Source organism: Zootermopsis nevadensis, unplaced genomic scaffold, assembly GCF_977971745.1.
Source record: "Zootermopsis nevadensis isolate Lab colony 2312 unplaced genomic scaffold, Znev_1.0 Znev_ptg000001l, whole genome shotgun sequence".
Lineage (NCBI taxonomy): Eukaryota > Metazoa > Arthropoda > Insecta > Blattodea > Termopsidae > Zootermopsis > Zootermopsis nevadensis.
The window spans coordinates 20017915-20040774 of NW_028259133.1; the positions used below are offsets into that span (position 1 = coordinate 20017915).

At 41.9% G+C, this 22860-nt stretch overlaps 1 protein-coding gene across 5 annotated transcripts in view; it reads left to right on the forward strand.

Moving 5' to 3' along the window:
• brat (tripartite motif-containing protein brain tumor) overlaps positions 1 to 22860 on the forward strand; it is a 125544-nt gene that overhangs the window by 52613 nt on the left and 50071 nt on the right. For 2 of the 5 annotated variants that reach the window (XR_015534361.1, XM_022060810.2), the window contains exon 3: positions 17891 to 17943. The exons of 1 other annotated variant lie outside the window; for it this stretch is intronic. The gene's annotated coding sequence lies outside the window, so the exon portion shown is untranslated. Of the gene's footprint in view, positions 1 to 10296; positions 10522 to 17890; positions 17944 to 22860 lie in introns of those variants that run through there. 2 more of the 5 variants (XM_022060809.2, XM_022060813.2) reach the window with 2 other exon arrangements.

Genomic DNA, 22860 nt, shown 5'->3' on the forward strand with positions numbered 1-22860 from the left:
TTTGCGTTATATAAAAACACATTTACATAGTCCGTGGATGAATTAACAGTCTTTTGTTTCACTGCAGTGTTTCCACATGACAGTGTATTAAAAATTAAAATTAAGTAATGTGTTATAAAAGTAATGTCATAAACTGGCTTTGCTCAATTAGAGATTATGATACAATACCAGTTGCCCAGATTTCAAATATGATCTTATATCGTGGTTATAATAACTATGCTATGTTGTACTGTGCATAGAAGATCTCGCTTAACAGCATTTTTATGGAAACTATTTTAATATTATCCCATGAAGCCCAAAATCCCTTAGCAGCATATGTTCGCCATACCATAGCAAGGGTGATAACACACACATTCATAAATGTTATCATACAAGGCACAAAATTTCCTCTCAACAGCAGATAATGACCAACCAACGTGGGTTTAATTGAAGCTCTGCGTTACTTAAGGGCCCAAATACATTACGCTATTTCGCTAAGTAAGCTTCCTGAGTTGAGACAAATCCATTACAGTGTCTTCCACGTAGACTCTTGGGTGTGTGCACTGTTGTTTGCTAAATACTTGTCGGTATGAGATTATTGTCCAAAAGTTTTCGTGTCTGGAGTTTGCTGAAAAGTTTCGGGATTCGGTGATCAGCCGAATTGAATGCTGAAGGATTTCCGACGTTTCAGCAAACATTTAAGTGAAGATTTCCGTTTTCTGGGTTGTTGCGCTGTGTAGTCTGGTTGATGTTAACCAACGTTTCAGAGGTCATACTGCCTCCGTCATCAGGGTGATGACGGAGGCAGTATGACCTCTGAAACGTTGGTTAACATCGACCAGACTACACAGCGCAACAACCCAGAAGACAGAAATCTTCATACTCTGATGACGGAGACAGTATGACCTCTGAAACGTTGGTTAACATCGACCAGACTACACAGCGCAACAACCCAGAAGACAGAAATCTTCATACTCTGATGACGGAGACAGTATGACCTCTGAAACGTTGGTTAACATCGACCAGACTACACAGCGCAACAACCCAGAAGACAGAAATCTTCATACTCTGATGACGGAGGCAGTATGACCTCTGAAACGTTGGTAAACATCGACCAGACTACACAGCGCAACAACCCAGACGACAGAAATCTTCATACTCTGATGACGGAGACAGTATGACCTCTGAAACGTTGGTTAACATCGACCAGACTACACAGCGCAACAACCCAGAAGACAGAAATCTTCATACTCTGATGACGGAGGCAGTATGACCTCTGAAACGTTGGTTAACATCGACCAGACTACACAGCGCAACAACCCAGAAGACAGAAATCTTCATACTCTGATGACGGAGACAGTATGACCTCTGAAACGTTGGTTAACATCGACCAGACTACACAGCGCAACAACCCAGAAGACAGAAATCTTCATACTCTGATGACGGAGACAGTATAACCTCTGAAACGTTGGTTAACATCGACCAGACTACACAGTGCAACAACCCAGAAGACAGAAATCTTCATACTCTGATGACGGAGACAGTATGACCTCTGAAACGTTGGTTAACATCGACCAGACTACACAGCGCAACAACCCAGAAGACAGAAATCTTCATACTCTGATGACGGAGGCAGTATGACCTCTGAAACGTTGGTAAACATCGACCAGACTACACAGCGCAACAACCCAGAAGACAGAAATCTTCATACTCTGATGACGGAGACAGTATGACCTCTGAAACGTTGGTTAACATCGACCAGACTACACAGCGCAACAACCCAGAAGACAGAAATCTTCATACTCTGATGACGGAGACAGTATGACCTCTGAAACGTTGGTTAACATCGACCAGACTACACATCGCAACAACCCAGAAGACAGAAATCTTCATACTCTGATGACGGAGGCAGTATGACCTCTGAAACGTTGGTAAACATCGACCAGACTACACGGCGCAACAACCCAGAAGACAGAAATCTTCATACTCTGATGACGGAGACAGTATGACCTCTGAAACGTTGGTTAACATCGACCAGACTACACAGCGGAACAACCCAGAAGACAGAAATCTTCATACTCTGATGACGGAGGCAGTATGACCTCTGAAACGTTGGTTAACATCGACCAGATTACACAGCGCAACAACCCAGAAGACAGAAATCTTCATACTCTGATGACGGAGGCAGTATGACCTCTGAAACGTTGGTAAACATCGACCAGACTACACAGCGCAACAACCCAGAAGACAGAAATCTTCATACTCTGATGACGGAGGCAGTATGACCTCTGAAACGTTGGTAAACATCGACCAGACTACACGGCGCAACAACCCAGAAGACAGAAATCTTCATACTCTGATGACGGAGGCAGCATGACCTCTGAAACGTTGGTTAACATCGACCAGACTACACAGCGCAACAACCCAGAAGACAGAAATCTTCATACTCTGATGACGGAGGCAGTATGACCTCTGAAACGTTGGTAAACATCGACCAGACTACACAGCGCAACAACCCAGTAGACAGAAATCTTCATACTCTGATGACGGGGGCAGTATGACCTCTGAAACGTTGGTAAACATCGACCAGACTACACGGCGCAACAACCCAGAAGACAGAAATCTTCATACTCTGATGACGGAGGCAGTATGACCTCTGAAACGTTGGTAAACATCGACCAGACTACACAGCGCAACAACCCAGAAGACAGAAATCTTCATACTCTGATGACGGAGGCAGTATGACCTCTGAAACGTTGGTAAACATCGACCAGACTACACGGCGCAACAACCCAGAAGACAGAAATCTTCATACTCTGATGACGGAGGCAGTATGACCTCTGAAACGTTGGTAAACATCGACCAGACTACACAGCGCATCAACCCAGAAGACAGAAATCTTCATACTCTGATGACGGAGGCAGTATGACCTCTGAAACGTTGGTAAACATCGACCAGACTACACAGCGCAACAACCCAGAAGACAGAAATCTTCATACTCTGATGACGGAGGCAGTATGACCTCTGAAACGTTGGTAAACATCGACCAGACTACACAGCGCAACAACCCAGAAGACAGAAATCTTCATACTCTGATGACGTAGACAGTATGCCCTCTGAAACGTTGGTTAACATCGACCAGACTACACATCGCAACAACCCAGAAGACAGAAATCTTCATACTCTGATGACGGAGGCAGTATGACCTCTGAAACGTTGATTAACATCGACCAGACTACACAGCGCAACAACCCAGAAGACAGAAATCTTCATACTCTGATGACGGAGGCAGTATGACCTCTGAAACGTTGGTAAACATCGACCAGACTACACAGCGCAACAACCCAGAAGACAGAAATCTGCATACTCTGATGACGGAGGCAGTATGACCTCTGAAACGTTGGTTAACATCGACCAGACTACACATCGCAACAACCCAGAAGACAGAAATCTTCATACTCTGATGACGGAGGCAGTATGACCTCTGAAACGTTGATTAACATCGACCAGACTACACAGCGCAACAACCCAGAAGACAGAAATCTTCATACTCTGATGACGTAGACAGTATGACCTCTGAAACGTTGGTTAACATCGACCAGACTACACATCGCAACAACCCAGAAGACAGAAATCTTCATACTCTGATGACGGAGGCAGTATGACCTCTGAAACGTTGATTAACATCGACCAGACTACACAGCGCAACAACCCAGAAGACAGAAATCTTCATACTCTGATGACGGAGGCAGTATGACCTCTGAAACGTTGGTAAACATCGACCAGACTACACATCGCAACAACGCAGAAGACAGAAATCTTCATTTCAAACGCTGTGAGAACCTCAAGTCTTACAAACATTTAAGTGTTGGAAACGCTTCAGGACTTAACTTATTTTAATTTACGTTTCTTCTGCTATGAAGCTATTATTACCCTGAGCTTGCTGTACTCCTGTGTTTGTTACCTCATACGTCTTTGGGGGGGGGGGGGGGCAGTCTTGACGTCCATCTCAGGTGATCGATCAAGGAACTCACCAAGAACTGTTGGACGGAAATAAAAGCATCTTTGTGTAGTCTGCGCGGCTTTTACGTGATACGAAGGCAGGAAAGCTGATGGTGGATCTTCTGTGCCTTAGCCGTGGCCGTGGAGGTTACAGTTGAAGGTCACCCTGACTCAGGGTCGATACGTAGATGGCTGCTGCCTGCGCTTTGAGAGAGAAGATTTTGGATGGGGAGGGGGAGGGGGTGGGGTGGGGGGTAGAAGGGAGCCGAGAAGGAACATCTCCACTCACAATTTCTGAACAAGGAATGTTCTTCCCTGTTATATATTTGTTGTGTGTAGGGGTTCCCCTTTTTCGTGCTTTGCTAGAAGAAATATCGTGAGAGAGAGAAGGGGTCTTGGAGCATGCGCGTTGGGTACCACGTTGTATCCATGCGAGCAGAGGCACCCTCTCTGTGTTTAGGCTGCCTGGAAGGGATGCTTGACGTTAGATGAACGTAGAAAGAGGCAGTTATAGTTTTGACAGCTATTGTGATGGCGGTAGTGGCTTCCTATCTACTGCAGGAGAGAGAAAAAGACTGACTCAACATTAAACATCATTTACCTACAAGACTGATTAAGGAGATTTTACGATTAGGTGGGTATTTTGATGTATTGATTGACGTGTTCGATGTTTCCCGATATCTTGCGTACTACAATTGATTTGTTGATGCATGTTAAGGGTGAGGAATGTTTGTAAATTGTTACATTATTAACCAGTGGGATATGGTAATTAGACAACGGGCAATGCCATCTGTTGAGAGTGTATTAAAAGCTCAGTGTATTTTAAGTTTTAAATATAACAAATTTTATTATACCAAATGTTGATAATTCTGTGACGTATTTCGTATACAGTTATGACTGTTTCAATAGGATATAGTTTCATGGTTACATGTGTTACTAACCATAGAGCCTGCGGGTATTTTAATGGTGGTTAGATTTTTAGAGACAGCAAAGGGATGTTTGATTTTGACAATTATCAGGTACTGGTAGACAGAAATAAATACGGAGTACTAGTAAATATTAAATATCCATTGTAGGTTTGTATCCGGCGACCGCTGATGGTCTTTCTTGCATTGAACCAATCAGTATAGGATTATGCAGATCATAGGAATATACGTAAAAAAAAAAAAGGAATTCAGTCGGTATTACAGCTTCCTGCACGTATTACTTTCAAAATGTCGACGGTCGCTGTTTGCCAGCAAAAGCGGATTATGTAGAAAACAAGTTACTTGTAACTTAGTAAGGTCAGTTTATGACCAGTTTTTAACTGCCGGTGATAAGAGTCTGATTTGTGATTGCGTTAACCTGTACTGTTCTGATAAATTCTGTTAAGTTACGATGTTTTCCTCCGTACACATAATAGACTCGCAGTTTTAATCGTACATCTGCGTTGTAACCGAATTTTTTTTTTTTTCAAAATTGCATCCCGTTTAACAAATACGCCGGTGGTGGTCGAAGAATTGTTTATTGTATGTTGGGAGTGGGCTTTTTTTATCGGTATGTACTATTATTTTAAGGCCAAAAGTAATAGGTTTTAAGGGTGTTATTGATTGTCGGGTGCACTCTTAATTTTGAGAATGTCTGTAAATTTAACCAGAGAAAACCCCGGCTTTTTATAATTTGTGGAAAAATTGAGTAATTAATGCGACCATTAATTTGTTATAATTATGGAATATTGTTTTAAATAGAAGTATAAACTTGTGTGTCTCTAGTCTATACAAATATTTATATATAATAACCTGTTCCACATATAATCTCAATTTTTGACACAGTATTGCGAAATAATTGAAGGTAGTGGTTTCCGACATCTTATTATAGTACCACATCTCGAAAGACGTAGGTTCGGTGTAGCTCAGAGAAACGAGAGCCCACTGAGCTCGAACTCTTTCCAATTTTGACTTTCTCATTTGTTTTGTCATTGGAAGAAATTGCGTTTGAAGCAGTGCCGTGAACTTTTTCTGCAAACAGAAATTATGTTTTAGACGAAGTGTAACGAGTCATTTTCGCGACCCACATGTTAAGAACTACTGCATATGTAAATAAAATAGTTTATGAGTTGTATAAAGCAGATATTGTACATTTTATGTATGTTATGGCAACGAAATTTGGTACGAAACTTTGACAGTTCGGAGGTCAACAAGACTTATAAAATGACAGTACGTAGAATACAGACATTTTAAATTCTCTGTTGTTTTTTTAATATTATGCTTGGTGGCAGGCAATCTCCTACCAAATTTCTACTCACTCATCTGTGACCATACTGTTATCTTATTGGATGCTGTAGACTCTGAGAGTCGTTTTTATAATCCAGAAATCAATAATCGGAATTTGTGCTTTGAAGACCTGCAAATGCCATGCGCGGTGGACAACGACCGGAAGACAGAACTTCGTGGTAGCTGGAGGGGAAAGGTGTATCTGTTTTGAACACTTGTTGATGAAGCACGTTGCTCTGAAATTCATGACTACAAGATGAGTAAAGACGTTTTGTCTTTTAAAGATGACTGTCTTATGTGTTGTAGCGCCATGTAGTCTGGTAGAATTTTACCAACGTTTCACGGGTCCCTGCTGCCTCCATCGTCAGGGAATGAGACTGTTATACTACTCGTGTGCCATCTGGTTTTGAAACTTTAAAAAAGTGTGCTGTATGTGTAGAAAGATAAGGAGACAGCTCCTTACAGCGTTTGGCGTGTTGCATCAAATAGTAGTGCGTACTGTCGGTGGAATTTTTTTTTTAATTTAAAGAACTTACTAGACCAATTAATACGTTGCGTTATGAATTTCTTTCATTTTCTTCAACAGAATTTCTTGTTTTCGTTGTGATTTATTCCGGATGTCCGTTCTCAGTCGCCTATTCGTACTTAATCCACACAACACGCGAACCACATATCAATTATGCACTTCGCTGTGTCTTGGTTACTGCAAAGAAATGATTATTGAGGTGAATGGGGACCATCTCATTAATGCTGTTTCCCCCTGTAGTCTTATCCGATATGTAACATCGATACATCGGAGACAGTGTTCGATAATGACATTTGTCCAGCGTATCGATATATCTCGTAATTAACGTTATTTATTTGTAGGTGCCGAAAAACCGGAAATCGGTGCATTATAGCAAATGTTCGCGGGACTTTTACTTCGTTATTAGGAAGAAAGAACTGAGAATTGTGCGGTAATTGAATGCACTGGCGTGTGAAGAGTTGGTATCCTACGTTTCGGAGACTTGTCTCCGCCTTCATGATGGCCCAAGATGATATTTAAAGAACATTAAAACCAATGTACGATGTTTAATTCTGAATTATGTTATTTAAACTACCACTGATCAATATTTTATTAAAATATTTGTTTAAAATATATATACAGCGATTCGTGATATAAATAAAAGTATTAATACACTGTTTAAAAACAATTAAATTACGTATTTGTGCAAAGATAGCCACGGTGGTCTAGCGGTTAGAACGCTGGTCTTGTAATCCTGGGGGGTCTCGGGTTCGATTCCCGGCGGTGCTCGAATTTATAACTTGTGTTGGGCAAGGCCGTGGTCTAGGCAACACGGATTTTTCCTCCGTGGCATCCCAACAATTACTCCATTCACACACACAAGAAGGCAATGGCAAACCACTTCTGGATCATCTGCCAAGAACGTATATGAACAGGTCCCAGTCCGAGAAAAGGATGGAAGGATCCTGTTCATATGGACCTGTCGTCAGACAGAACACTAAATAAATAATAATTTGTGTAAAATAAAATATTTCGAAACAGACAATCGTATCGATTGACATCTCTAAATATGTAACAAACGGTCATTTGAAATGTGTTATTTTGAATTGTACTGTTTTTCACATTTGACGTTTTGTTTGGATCCGACATGCATGTGGTTCAATTGCTGTCCTGCACGTGTTGGTTAACTGTCATCGGCGTCGGTTTCGCCTGCATCTTTTGCTTTGACCTCACAGCGCCTTCCCCCTAAAGAAAGTAAATATACCAGGAATTTACCCAGATCGCCCTCTAAATTGACTTGATTCTCCTGCTCAACTGCTTATTCGGAAACTGGGTGTTCGCTGTTTTGTGCACGCACATCCGTCAGTTTATGGGGGGGCGTCGTAGTACACGTTAATATTTTAATGAGAGAGAGAAACAAAGTGGTTTCTAGTAGACAAAAGTTTCGTTAGCAGATCTCAGTACAGTAGCAACCGATCTAGTATAGTACCAACTCCCGAAACGTCGTGTGTACCAATGCGCTTAAATGTCCATCATAATGTAACAACGAATCAAATATCTTATTAAGTCCATGGATGAGAGTTCTTGAGATTCTAATAGTCACGTGAATCCAATCTACACCCTCAGGAGTCTGTTCTGTGTTTGTGCGTTTCGTAAAGGGGGTTGTCTGCCTTCATCAGGAGACTGGCTTTTAAAACAGTGAGCACTTACGAAAGTCATCTGTGTAAGTGCTTGGGCGTGGGGATAATTAAAAAATCCGTTAACAGAAAAATTTAATTTGTAAGATTTGAGGTTCTCACAGCGGTGAGTATGAAGATTTCTGTCTTCTGGGTTGTTGCGCCGTGTAGTCTGGTAGATACCCTGATGACGGAGGCAGTATGACCTCTGAAACGTTGGTTAACATCGACCAGATTACACAGCGAAACAACCCAGAAGACAGAAATCTTCATACTCTGATGACGGAGGCAGTATGACCTCTGAAACGTTGGTAAACATCGACCAGACTACACAGCGCAACAACCCAGAAGACAGAAATCTTCATACTCATCGCCCTGATGACGGAGGCAGTATGACCTCTGAAACGTTGGTAAACATCGACCAGACTACACGGCGCAACAACCCAGAAGACAGAAATCTTCATACTCATCGCCCTGATGATGGGGGCAGTATGACCTCCGAAACGTTGGTAAACATCTACCATACTATACAGCGTAACAACCCAGAAGACAGAAATCTTCATACTCATCGCCCTGATGACGGAGGCAGTATGACCTCTGAAACGTTGGTAAACATCGACCAGACTACACGGCGCAACAACCCAGAAGACAGAAATCTTCATACTCTGATGACGGAGGCAGTATGACCTCTGAAACGTTGGTAAACATCGACCAGACTACACAGCGCAACAACCCAGAAGACAGGAATCTTCATACTCATCGCCCTGATGATGGAGGCAGTATGACCTCTGAAACGTTGGTTAACATCGACCAGACTACACAGCGCAACAACCCAGAAGACGGAAATCTTCGTACTCTGATGACGGAGGCAGTATGACCTCTGAAACGTTGGTAAACATCGACCAGACTACACAGCGCAACAACCCAGAAGACAGAAATCTTCATACTCATCGCCCTGATGATGGAGGCAGTATGACCTCTGAAACGTTGGTAAACATCGACCAGACTACACAGCGCAACAACCCAGAAGACAGAAATCGTCAAAATTCAATTTGTCAGGAAGAAAAACACGGGACGCCATGTGATTGGACTTTGATAACGTTTCGATGTATTGAATTCAGCCTCTGTTTTATTTATTTATTTATTCTATCAGCTCATTTCTTCTGTATTATAGGGCATAGTGCATTATAACAGATCGTTAGTAAAGTAATACTTGTTCAGAATACGCGGTCACTACATGCAGGGGTTTGAAGACCTCGGCTCGACCTGGCGTGTCTTATCAGCGACAGTTGGATTGCGTATTTGTCGTTACCAGGTAGGCCTCTAGCAGCAGTATCCGTTTGGAAGTTCATGAAGTGTGAAGTTCATGACATGGGGCGACATTTGTGCTGCCTTCGGAAGGTGCAGCTAACAATGATTTATGTGTCTGGTGGTTTTGAGGGAACAATAGCCCGCTGTTTATGGCGTGGTCTGCGGATACAATTTTCCCCCCCCGGAAGATTCTGAGATTCAGCGCATGCGCTGAAGAGAAATTTTCCGCGGAGATGTTACGATGAACTTCTTGAGGAACATTATCCCCCCCCCCCCCCCTGTTCGCACTTTTTTTTCTTTGATAACCCCCCTCATCAAGGGGTGGATTCCATTTTCCGTCCTTCCCTTGTAGAAGCGGTAGGTAATAGTTTCTGGCCTCCATTACCCCCACTTCACCCCTCTGTACTGTGAAAGCTGCGTCAATACCAGGGTGACAGACGCAAGGGTGGGATTCCACGTTCTGTGGATGTACGCAACCGTTCTGCGCAGAGTTCCTCACCACACGTGGTCTACCCGGTCCCCTCTCCCCTCCCCAACATGGTCGTTCTTCCCGCGCGCGCTGCCTGGCTGCTTCGCTGGCTAGTCAACTCTCATCCGCCGAGAATTTCATTGTGTTACAGCGGCCAGAGTAGTGTGGATGTTTGTATCTGCCGTCAGATCGGACAGTCTTTGTAGTGTCTTTGTGCTAAGTGACGGTACAGTTTTTAGGTTTGGACGTCGATTACTCTTTTTTGTACGTGAATGTAGCATCACTTTATCGAATAAACGCAACTTGGATTCGGATGGCGTCTCCAAGGTAAGTTTCTGGAGAATACGCTTCTGTCAGAACAATGACATGAAATGGAAAGTTCTTTGTGTAATTTGTGATCTGACAGCTGCTAACATACGTTGCGGTCTCTCTGTTGTTCTGTGACTCGTTTAACTACCAGAATATCTTACTTTAGGTCGCATATAATTTCGAGTATCATTGTGGGGATTGGTCCAACTTCAACAATCGTGGTGATAACGAAAAAGAAGGAAGTTTTATTACGTGACAGAAACACAAATACAGTTTGCTCAGGACGTGTAGCCGATTTTTTATTCTTAAACAATGCACCGAGCATCTTGTTGAATTACGCGATGAACTTGTTCTACCGTGTACTTCCCATCATAAATAAGAATTTTAGGGATGTGTTTGCTTTTTGAAAGTCGAGTGTAAATTATCGGGCAGATGTCGCGTGTGTGATATAAAATGTTTCGTTTGCTCTGTGTACGTGTAGGCGAGAACACGGACCCCATGCATGTCGCAGGGGGAAATCCTGTTCCTCATCTGTAAAAAGAGACTAGCTAACATATGTCAGATGTGTCCGAGGAACGTTGGAAGATCCCCCACCCCTCTCCTGGGGTTCTGTAATCGTGGAACTGGTGATGTAACCAACAATTGAAGAAGAATCTTTTTTAACCTCGGGTTTCATAAACTAATAGGGAGTTGTGAAAAGGATTTGACCACGACAATTGACATGCATTATGGCGGGGCGATGTTTTATACATCGTCGTAAAAGAACTTGGGCTATTGACATTGGGAACAAAATATGGTCAGCGGCCACTCGTATTGTTGTCAGCAGTGATAAAAACTGTTGTTGCCCTGAAAGTTGTTAAAAAATTGTCTTTTATTGAGTGATCTTGTTCGGAAGGTAATAATGTCTGTGGGGAAAAAGTCCCAACCTATTATTGGTTTTTTACGCAACAATTTGACCTTTTTTGTATTAGCTGTTAACCACGTACAGTTTTTTCTGATATTTTGTAATTATTGCAAGGAACCGGTTTCGTGGCAGAATAGTGGTTTTGATGTATACCCTAAAACACGTCATGCACCTCGGACTTTGTTTTGATTAGAAGACCAGACAAGAACGGTTTAACAGGAGGTGTGAAGTGATGTTAACCGTAAATGTGGTATATCTAGTGTTTGGAGTGTGAGGGCAGTGTATAACTGTGGAAAGTTACTTCTACAATGTGTAAATTAGAATAAAATTGATCTTTAGTTAAAATAATGCCCGGTTATTTAGAAATACGATTCACGTGAAAACTTTCATGTTCCAGCAACGGGCGATGCTGACTTTAAAAGTGAAAGTGGAATTGGAGAAAGAGTCTTGCGTTTTGTGAGATGTTTTAAGTGCGTTCTTCTGATGCTACAGATTGAAAGCTTTTCCTTTACGAAACAAAATTTATCTTACAGACTTTCGTAACACAGAGCAGGATATCCGGAAGTCGTAATGGGGTTTTACGGGTATGTTACATTGATATCACTCCGGGTGTATTGCACTCAAAATTAGTGAAGTAAGCGAGCAGGAATACTAAGCGGTATAGTTTAATCGGTATACCCCTGCGCGAAGGAAAATACTTTTGTTTATGTACTGCTTACGTGTCCTATCTGTTACCACGTTAGATGTCTTGCTACGAATATAAGTGATCTTAATGTAAAAGACGTGGATTGGTCCTAAATGACGTCCTTTTTTAAAGGTAGTTTCTTAAAAGCCGCGAAGTATCTTGACAAGTGAGCGACTGTCATTTCTCAAGGACTTCACCACTCAGTTTACGTAAAATAGGATTGAAAATTACGAAATTGCTACAATACGATGAAGACGTTGAAGTGATCTTTTGAAAACTGGTTATTTATAGGATAATTAACCCTCTGAAACCAAAGCTCGCGTATATATCAGAATTCAGGCCGTACCGCGAAGAAAACACCACACTTCACCACTACGAAGATCTACCGGTTAACGCTGTTTAAGGAAATAAACGATGTTTGCAGTGGGAATCATACGAAACACTTGAGATCGTTGCCTGGCGCCGGTGTATGAAGTGATCACGCCTCAAACGTTTAGGGCGTCATAATTTTGCGTCCCACACGCTTAAATAGTTAATCGTGACAGCTGAAGATCCATATGCGTTACATTTCTCGCGGGATCCGGGTTTGTGAGTCGTCTGTTATTATTCGTGGACGTTCTTCACACGGTATGCAAAATATGGTATTATTATTTTAAAATGTGTCGACCTGTTAAACTGTAAACGTGTTTCATAACTGTGTTAACACCTGCCGTATACTTGTCGGTTCGTATGTATGTATATATATAAGACGTACGAGGTTGTTACACCTTAAACGCGTTCGGTCCTCAGGGTTGTCACGCCGTGTGGGAGTTGTAGGAAGATGGACGTTTCGGAGGAACGTCTTCAGGATTCAGTCTTAAGTTTTGATTGAGTGATGATTTTAAGACGATCCATTTTGATGTTTCCACAGTTTTAGCTGTAATAAGATTTGTTAAACGAGTTTTGCAAAAAATCAAAAATTCTGTCGGTGACGTAGCTGAAACGTTGGTGCTCAATCGATTTTATTTTCATGGGCCATTCACTGCACCCAGTAATCGTTAATAATAGTTGTCAGGACGAGGTAGAATTTTTGGCAACTGGTTTGGTTTACCGTCTAAACAAAACGTAGTTCATTGCTGTATGTTGGAGAGAGGACCATGCCCCTGTCATCTATGTTCCACGCCATTGAGGCTGCATGTATTCTTATCTTAGATGGTTGTCGTATGGGATGTTGCACTGTGTACTGTACATAATATCGGACGTTTCAGAGGTTTTTACTGTTTACATCGTTTAAAGCGATATGTGTGTTACGACGTGCTAGTAGACTGCCATCTTCATGACTGCAGCCTGTTGCTTACATTAGCAAGCGTTGTGTGTAAAGGATTCGTTCCGTTCGTCAAATTCGAAGGTTGAACTGATTACTGTTGTGAGTGTTATTGATCAGCACGTGGTCCGGTTTCCACTTTTAGCTCGTCACCTGTCTTCTATCACTGTCCGACCCTGAACTTACGCAGTTGTTATTGATATTGCCCGTTCGCCACGCAGTGTAAACGTGACCAGGTTGAGTGAATGTTTATTAGCGTTAACTGCCACCTTGCTAATATAAAAGTTGCGATGTCGTATTCTTGTAAGTTCGCCAAGCTGATGTAGGCAACGTGCACGACATTGAAGGTAAGACGACGTGGATAAGTCGATGTTAGCTTCTCCTAGAGATCGTTCGTGTTTCCTCGACTAACAGGCAGTGTGTCCGATGGGTACGGATTTCTTATCTCGACCGTTCTACTCTGTTCTAGAAGGCTTAGTGTGTGTGTGGAACTATACCTCCACTCCCCCCCATACGTCTTCGTGATGCTTAATGAAATACAAGTTTAACTTTTCGTTACGGAATGTGGTTTTGTTGTAATATCCTGTAATATTTTGTGGCGATGTAAACAGCTTTCAAGGGCGAGACATGTTTTGTCATACTTTTAATAAATGGGTTCATTGCTACGTCAGTACATCGGAGGTTATCCCAACCCCGTTTTAATAGTCTGAACTTTAAAAAAAAAGTTAGGACAGTTTTATTTGTCACAGAAAGGTGAAATCCTGTTCGGGCAATGTTGGTTTAAAACTGAAAATGCTACAGGGACAACCACAAATATGGATTTTTTTTGTTTGTGAGGTGAAACCCCCTGTGTCTAAGCACCATCCCATGCAGACTGTTGCTTCTTGTATTCCTAACATTGGCAGTTGCCACTTTATCGCCTATGGAACATCCCCTGGTACCCTTTGGTTAGGGGGTAAGGTTGGGTTGGTCCTCACAGCCGGTGTGTACGTGGTAGCGAAGAGAGCAGTTACCACCTCTGACGGAAATCGAACCCCCGGTCGTGTGAAATCTGTAGTCTGTTTACTATATATGGAGTGTATTTTAATTAATATTGAGGCAAGGGGAGTGAAAGTTTGTGACACTGTGCGTCTGGAGTAAATTTGGAATTTGCGCACGAACCTAAATACTACGTATAGGAGGAGCTGTAATTAGTGCCACTACGAAAATGTAATTAATGAGGTCTGTGTAACGTCTACAATGATGATTGTCTTACCCACTGCGGTATTGTTGAAGTCAAAATCTGTAAATCTTAGTGTCGAGTAAGCCTATAGTTAATGAGGCTAGTGTAATTGATGAACCGTCATTATATCAGGGATTATCAACTCTTGGTTCGCAGGCCCTATGCGACCCTCGTACCTTTGTCGTTCTTAACAACCTCATGTTCCTTCGACAAGTTTAGAAAAGTAGATTTGCAAACAACGAATTAAGCGGTCCAGTTTGCCGTTTGGTTATGTAAGGTTGCTTGAATTTGCGTAGTCTAGAGAAAGTCTGGTCTTCGAGAGATTGCCGTGATGCGTTCGGAAGTTTGCAGGGGTATACCTTAGCCATTTAATATATAATGCTGGCTGGCTGGGACGAGTTTCTTCGAACTGATTAGATTTGCCGTAGATTATTGCAGTCAGCGTAAGGTTAAAAGTTCTAACATTTAACCTAACATGGCTTACTGACATGTCAGTATATTACATTCACATGTAAGAAATGCCGAAGTGGGGATCTTGGGTTCGTGATCCAACTTAGTAGGATTTCTGATCGGAATTTCCCCCCACCACCACCCGACAAATCAATTTGCACGTGGGCCGATGGTCACGTGTTACCTATGCCATCTGTGTGCAGGTGCATGTAATCAGTTTCGTAATTGGGTCTCGCTAATTACAGCGTCTTTTATGTGCTGAAACTTTAATGTCACAGATTTGAGGCGGATCGACTTATTTAGGAGTTTGGATTAATATTTGTGTCTTCGCCATGTGTGAGGCTTCGTCACGCACTGTAGACAGGTTTATGCCGGGCTCGTCGGCACGTTTTATTGGGTACACAAACGTTTCTATTACTTTTGAAAAGGGGGTTGGATAATCATTACTTGGTTTGTAGACATTGACCTTGAAGATACATGGACGTCCCTGGAGTGAGCTCTAACTAACTAACTAGATGGCTTACCGAACCCGAAGGTTCATGACCGAATTAACCAAAGCTCTGTCCTGGGCCAACAAAATCCAGTCTCCTTCAACTCCTATCTCCCATAGATCCCGCCTGAGATTATCCTCCCATCTACGTCTAGGTCTCCCCAGAGGTCTCTTCCCCTCAGGCTTCTCAAATAGTGGACCCAACCAACTAGATGGCTTACGGAACCCGAAGGTTCATCACCGAATTAACCAAAGCCCTCCACCGGACCCTGTCCTGGGCCAACAAAATCCAGTCTCCTTCAACTCCTAACTCCCATAGATCCCGCCTGACATTATCCTCCCATCTACGTCTAGGTCTCCCCAGTGGTCTCTTCCCCTCAGGCTTCCCAAATAGTGGACCCAACCAACCAGATGGCTTACGGAACCCGAAGGTTCATCACCGAATTAACCAAAGCCCTCCACTGGACCCTGTCCTGGGCCAACAAAATCCAGTCTCCTTCAACTCCTATCTCCCATAGATCCCGCCTGAGATTATCCTCCCATCTACGTCTAGGTCTCCCCAGAGGTCTCTTCCCTTCAGGTTTCCCAACCAGTACCCGGTGCACACCTCTTGTCCCATCCATGCGCGCTACATGTCCCGCCCATCTCACTCTTCTCGACTTAATCACCCTCACAAGCTCTAGAAGTATAAATTGCAGTGGTAACATTTAGTCTTACTGTAGATTCCGGTAGAATGTAGATTTTGTGGAAATTTGCGAGCAGTGATGGTCATAATTTTGTTTCGGGACTGACATCGTTTGTGGTTGTTCGAGAAGATGGGCCCATGATGAAAGTTTCGTTTTGAGGGGGAGTAGCAAGTAGCTGAAGAATTATATATTTAGAGTCTTCATGTTTTCCGCTGTTAACCAGATATTGTTAGGGTCAGATCGAGGTTAAGATGTCAACTGTCAGCATTTAATCGTGTGTAAAACTTGTTTATAAGCCAGTGGTTGTAGTTTTTTCTCATTTTGGGTGCAGTATGTTTTACAGTTTTTTTAGCTTTGTCTCTCGCGAATGCGTGTGGCTAAATCACAAGTTGAATTTTAGGGGTTTTATCGTGTACGTTAAAGTCATAAAGGCGAAGATAGTGTCACAGTAGACTGAAACAGAAACGAATGACGTATGCCGATGTGTCATCATGAACGACCTTGGGGTCAGCGTGGTGATAGCTGGGTACTTAAAATTCCTATATAGAGAATGAGAAATATAATTCATTTTGACATCGCTTATCTGCACTATTCTGCATTTCAGCTGACCCGTGCATTATCTGGGGAAAAAAAACAAACATAAAAATTCCGCGATGTCTGTCATTATAACTTGACACTGGGTTCAAATCTGAGCACACGCGTCGTAGTAGTTTGAACATTCTGTATTAAGAGGTATATTGAGTTGCATTAACTCTCTAAAAGGAATTGACAGACTTGATTGCTTTAAATGGTTCTACACAAGGTGATTCGAATTAAAATCATACCGAGTTGAAGTTACGATCATTTTGGTCCATATGCTTATCACTGATCTTTATCTGTCACTCGCTTATGCCTCGTGGAATAAATAGTGCGAGATGTGGCTATGAAAACTTTTGGATCGAGGCCAAAACGCCACGGACTTTTAAGGCTGATATCCGGAGCTGAATAATTGCATCGACATTATTTTAGCCCACTCGTTATAATTACTAGCTTTACGATATAAGTGATTATTTCCTGGATAATTGGTTCAGTTGTTTAATTTATACCTTCTGTTATTAATATTGAGGTCCGCTTGGTCGCTGGGACCGTGGGTTCGAATCCCACTCAAGCCATGGATGTCTGTCCTGTGTACAGGTAGAGGCCTTGCGATGAGCCGATCCCCCGTCCAAGGAGTCCTACCGAATGTCTATAGATCGAGCCAACGAAAAGTTGGGACCCGCAGTGCTCAGGAACTTGAAGAACGGGTCGTTCCCAGTATCCAATATTATTAATATTAATTTAATGTTAGAAATGAGCCGGATTACTGACTATGGACTGGACGTCGAGGGTTCGATCCCTACCAGGAACAAAGGGTTTTTATTCTGGCCTCTGCGTCCAGTGTTAAAGAAGATGTGTGTGGTGAGGATTAGATTAATTTGGCTTCGGGGTGAGGGAGGGTCTTATGTCGTGAATTCCATAATTAACCTTCGAGTTTTGTAAACGGCGTTAAATATTTTGACTAGCGGTGCAACATGGGGTTACTGTTAGTTGTAGTGTAAGTGTAAGAATGCATTGTGTTCGTGACAATAGTCTTGTGCCAACATAACCCTTGGCGTTTTTAATTTTTAGGATGGCACTACGGATCACACATTCCAAGTGGTTGTGCTGGAAACGAAAGAAAGGTAATGTACCATCTCAAATTTGCATTTGCTATGTGTATTTCTAGACAAGCTTCAATTCTTCTTCCTTTATTATCGTTTCCTGACTGATCTACTGTTTGTAACTCACCGACGCACATGGCGTAAATTGATTGGCTGAATTCAAACATGTAACTGTCATCTGTAACGAGTGTCAGTTGTCGGGTTTCTTACGTTTGAAACGGAAGCCACCTAAATGTTATTTAAGAATTCAGGCCGTACCGCGAAGAAAACACCGCTCTTCACAATTACGTATACCACCGGGTTAACGTTGTGTTCGGGAATTAATTTTTTTACACAGAATCGTACTAAACCCATGCATACACTGGAAAATTACGTAGTTGGTGATGGTTGAAAATAGGTGGTTCCCACAGTTAAGATTACTCTTTAGAGGTATAATTTGCGAACGGAGTTTTCCGTTTGTTTTAGTGTTAATCTACAATAATATTATATGGAAACGAAAATATTGGAAAATCCTTTGTCCTGTGACACACTATTAGAAGCATGTCCTGTCTTATTGGTGCACATTTTTGTAAACTCTTACACCAGCTGTAGGATCCTGTATCTTGTGTTAGTGGTGAACCCTGTTCATTTCTTAATGGGGCGTTGTATTGTTGATGGAACATGTTTGCTTTTGTGTGAGACTCAATCTTTTAGGATGAACTTAATTTGCTTTCATCTTGTGGATGAAATGTGCACGGTACTTTACTCCGAAATGTTTGTGTCGACCTACAAAATTTCGGGGCTTCACAAACTTGAAGACTTTACGCTATGAAGACCTCAAATATTGCACAAAGTGCATCGTTAAAAATATAGTCACTCTGAAATTGAGGAAAAGCTTCCCCCCCGCTCCCCATTTTATGCTCCATATGATCTTCCCCAACAACCTCCTTAAGTATTGCGCCAGAGCTCTGAATCACCCTGTATATTTGTTCGTAATTTTGGTCCCGGGAAGTGTTTTATATCGTGTGTAAGTTAAAGAGAATTAGGCCTTTGTCCGAACGTTAAATGACGTCATATGCACACGTGTTTGGTATTTATGTGTAGGTATGGGAACAGTTAATTGGAATTGGTCCTTGTTTCAGTGTGTCGGCGTTGTAGTCAGTGCAGATTTTTATCTGTAAATGTGCCGAAATTTTCACAGCAAGGTAGTCGGTGACATTTTCTACCTATATTTCAACACACCGGCCCCACAAAATAACGCTTGTGCTCCACGATTGGTAGACATGCTGACCAATTCATACGAGGTCACTCTCGGTTGAAACCTTTGTCTTTACAGCAGCGTTTCATGGCTGTGGTTTTGGAATCGATACAGAAATCACTGTCATATGTTAGAAATCATACTACTCATTGTTCGTTCACTGACTGCGATGTCCAGTGATGATGGACGGTAGTTAACCGCAGACCGGAACACCGTGCCTGTGGTGTTAACTATGTCCCAACAAAAGTACGAGGAAAACTGTAACACACGAAGTGAACTATTTCCATTTTTAAATTTCGCTGTTCTGAACACCGTAGACCGGGTTAACAATTTTTCTGAATAACCGGATTGTATGGACGGTCGTGTGGTTGGCACTCCTGGTTCATATTCGATGGGCCCGCGGTTCAAATCTCGGCCCGGAGAGTATCCTGAATGCGTTGGGTATGATCTTACCCAGGCTTTCAGGCACAAGTCTGGATAGTACCTTAAAGTAGGTCACGACCACTTTATTCCATATCCTATCCCAGTGTTTATTAGTTGATTTTTGTCATACAGACTACCAATTTCATTTTGGGAAACAATAATTTTGTTTCATGAAGAAAATGATTTCGTGACTAGCGAATTAATGACGTATGGTTGAACGTATTCTGGTTCAGTAAGCATATTCAGAACTTGAAAGTTAAGTTGCGACCGCGAAGTTGGAGCAGACTTGAGTTAACGCCTACGACATACAAGTCTTCGCTGATATGCTTGCGGGGAGTGTATACTGCCTGTCATCGTGACTGATTTGAATGGGTGGGTCCAGTCTAATCGACTTGGCCCAAAGTGGACGAACTCTGCACTAACTCCTAATTAATCTAATGGAAAAATTGATTAAATGATCTGTAATGTTACTCATGGTGCATCGGGTTTCGTTGAGTTCATGATAGTTTCCTGTGTTGAAATTGAACCCACATTCGTGTAATTATCAATATGTAGGATTTGAGGTTTTCAACGTGGGGGTCGGTTTGATTCAGATGTGGCAGCGGGCAGATCCGTCACTTTTCAAAAACACTGAATATTAAAATCATGAAAATCCTTCTATTTGTTTTGTATTGATGTGAAACGTGGCGAATGAATCCGGATGAAAAAGAATTGCTTGGACGTGGTTAAAGGGTTGTTGAAAATGGCATTGGGGGGGATATGCTTTCTATAATTAATAAAAATTCGTTGACCCCTTGAAAGCGCAGTGGTAACTGTATATACCACCTGACTTAACAGTAACTCTGCATTTCATAATTAACACGCTTCGTATGATCTCAAAGTAAAAAGCCACCGGTCCGTTAAACTGCATTAACCAATTAACCAATTGATCGTTGTCATGGAGACGTGCTTTCGGATTGAATTCCTGAATACCTCAGTAGTTTCGGTTTCAAAAGGTTAGTGTGTGTGTGTGTGCGGAAGGAAGAAATATTTGAATATTTAAATATTTGAAGACCTTGGTGAACGAAAGATACTCGGACAAATGAAGTTTTGTATCAAAGTTATTTTCTGTAAGATAGCCAGATAGTATCACTTCGAAATATGGCTGGTTGGTCCCCATATGTTCGCTAATCGGTCAGATTATGTGTATGGCAGGTGCCAGGCCGTGTCTGTCTGTGCTCCCGGCTCTGAGCAGAGTAAGCTTTGTCGCCACTAAGCACAGCTTGTGCGTGCTTAAAATACTCCATGAATATATGTATGTATGTATGTATGTATGTATGTATGTATGTAATGTACGTTCCTGCCACCCAGAAGATTTGCGTTTCGTATTCACTCCAGGTAGGGCCAAAAATCGGGAGTCGTGACGTAATGCTGGCAGCGGAGATTCTCTTATGGTCACGTGACATTCCACGTGGAAAGTGTTTGCCGAGCAGTTCAGCTCAGCCGGAGCTCTGTTGACTTTGCGTTTTGGACGAACCGTATTCGAACCTCGGCCGCAAATCGAATATTCTCGTCTAGTTTAACAGTCTGAAGACGAAGCTCCTTTAAATGATCAAGAATTCAGTCCGTACCGCAAAGAAAACGCGTTTCGCGATAGTCTGTGCTTTGGGAATCGCAGGTCACGATTGCGTTACAGAAGTGGTAATCTTTAACAAAGTACTTTAAAGTTGTTACGACTTCAAAGTGTCTCTGTTTCGTGTCTTCGTTGGAGGGGTTCGGTGTACGTCTTCAGACACATTTTGTACACCCCCACCACCCCGTGTGTGTATTAGACAGCGCCCTCATTGTAAAGTGTAAAAAGCGGTAACTAAGTAACACGGACATTAATATAGAACTACGTTATGGGTAGTGATTAATTTATGTTGACAGATTTAGTCGTAATGAATTGCCTTATCTTCTGTAAGCTGTGAACTTGAGACCTACGGATTAATTTACAAGTGATTTTTAGGGAGTCGGTGCAACACGATTTTAAAGAGCGCGTCTGTCAATCATTTCCTCCTCCAGCTGATACAATTGCTAATTTCTGACTGATCTTGAGACTTTTATTCCTTCCTTTGTACCAGTTAGTGACGTCATGTGAATTAAATATGCGAATACAAAAATAATTGATGTTCCTAACCTTACTCCTTTGTTTCCTTCCAGATCGTTACTGATTATTCAGTGTTTATCATAAAATAATATATATATTTTTTTTAAATTTCACGTACCCCCTAAGATGTCTTCGCGTACCCCCAGATATAATTTCTCTTCAACTTTGTACCCCCAAAGTTGTTGGTGGATAATTCAAGTTATACATAGTATATAATCTACATCTAAAATAAATTAAATAAATTACATTACTGATTATTCAGTGTTTATCATAAAATAATATATATTTTTAAATTTCACGTATCCCTTAAGATGTCTTCGCGTACCCCAGGTTGAATACCACTGCTCTAGACATTTCTCAGGAAAGTGAACAGGAAATTGTCGCTTCAGTCCGAGTGTGGAATGTATGACGTGTGACTGGTCTGTATTTCACAGCCACTGGAAGTTCGTTACTTTCAGACGTCGGTTTATCACGGAGAGGGAGAGAGAAAGTATTTGTCAACTTGGCCCCCTCGTTTTTGTTCGATGGCGTCACGCAGTGCCTTCATAGTGGCGTCATAGAATTTGCCAGTGATCATAAATTTGTTTTAGCAGCTGTGGACTCTCGTCGGGGTTAGAAGCACAGTGGGTTTATAATCTTGCTAGCTGATTTCTGGACACGAAACTAGCAGTGCATGTGATTCAATATTACCTGTCAATGCTGTAGGAATAAAAGACCTCGTATCGTGTTTAAAGCGCTCCACTGTCAGCTAAACGTCAAGTCTGCGCGTTATATGATCTGAGTCATAGCTCTGGATATGGTTAATGTGAAAAAAATGTCTACAGATAACATTCGTTTCCTGAGTAACAGGAATTGAATGTGGAAGTCCTCCGTTTATCAAATTGTAGTATCTTTGAGATATTTCCTTTTTAGGAAGTATTACGCTCAGATCTCTTGAGCGTCGTAGTTGAGTTTCTCCGCCATCGAAAATGTTTGCTTAAGAATTTTAATTGGTTGTTTGCTGCTGCAAACAGGACAACGGGAAATATTTATTACGTTTTCATTGTTTCACGAGAAATTTTTAATCACTTAATCACTGTTTTAATTTCTTATATTCGTGACACTGACTTAACTTTGCGAAAATTAATATATTTGTTTAAATCTTGTCAGT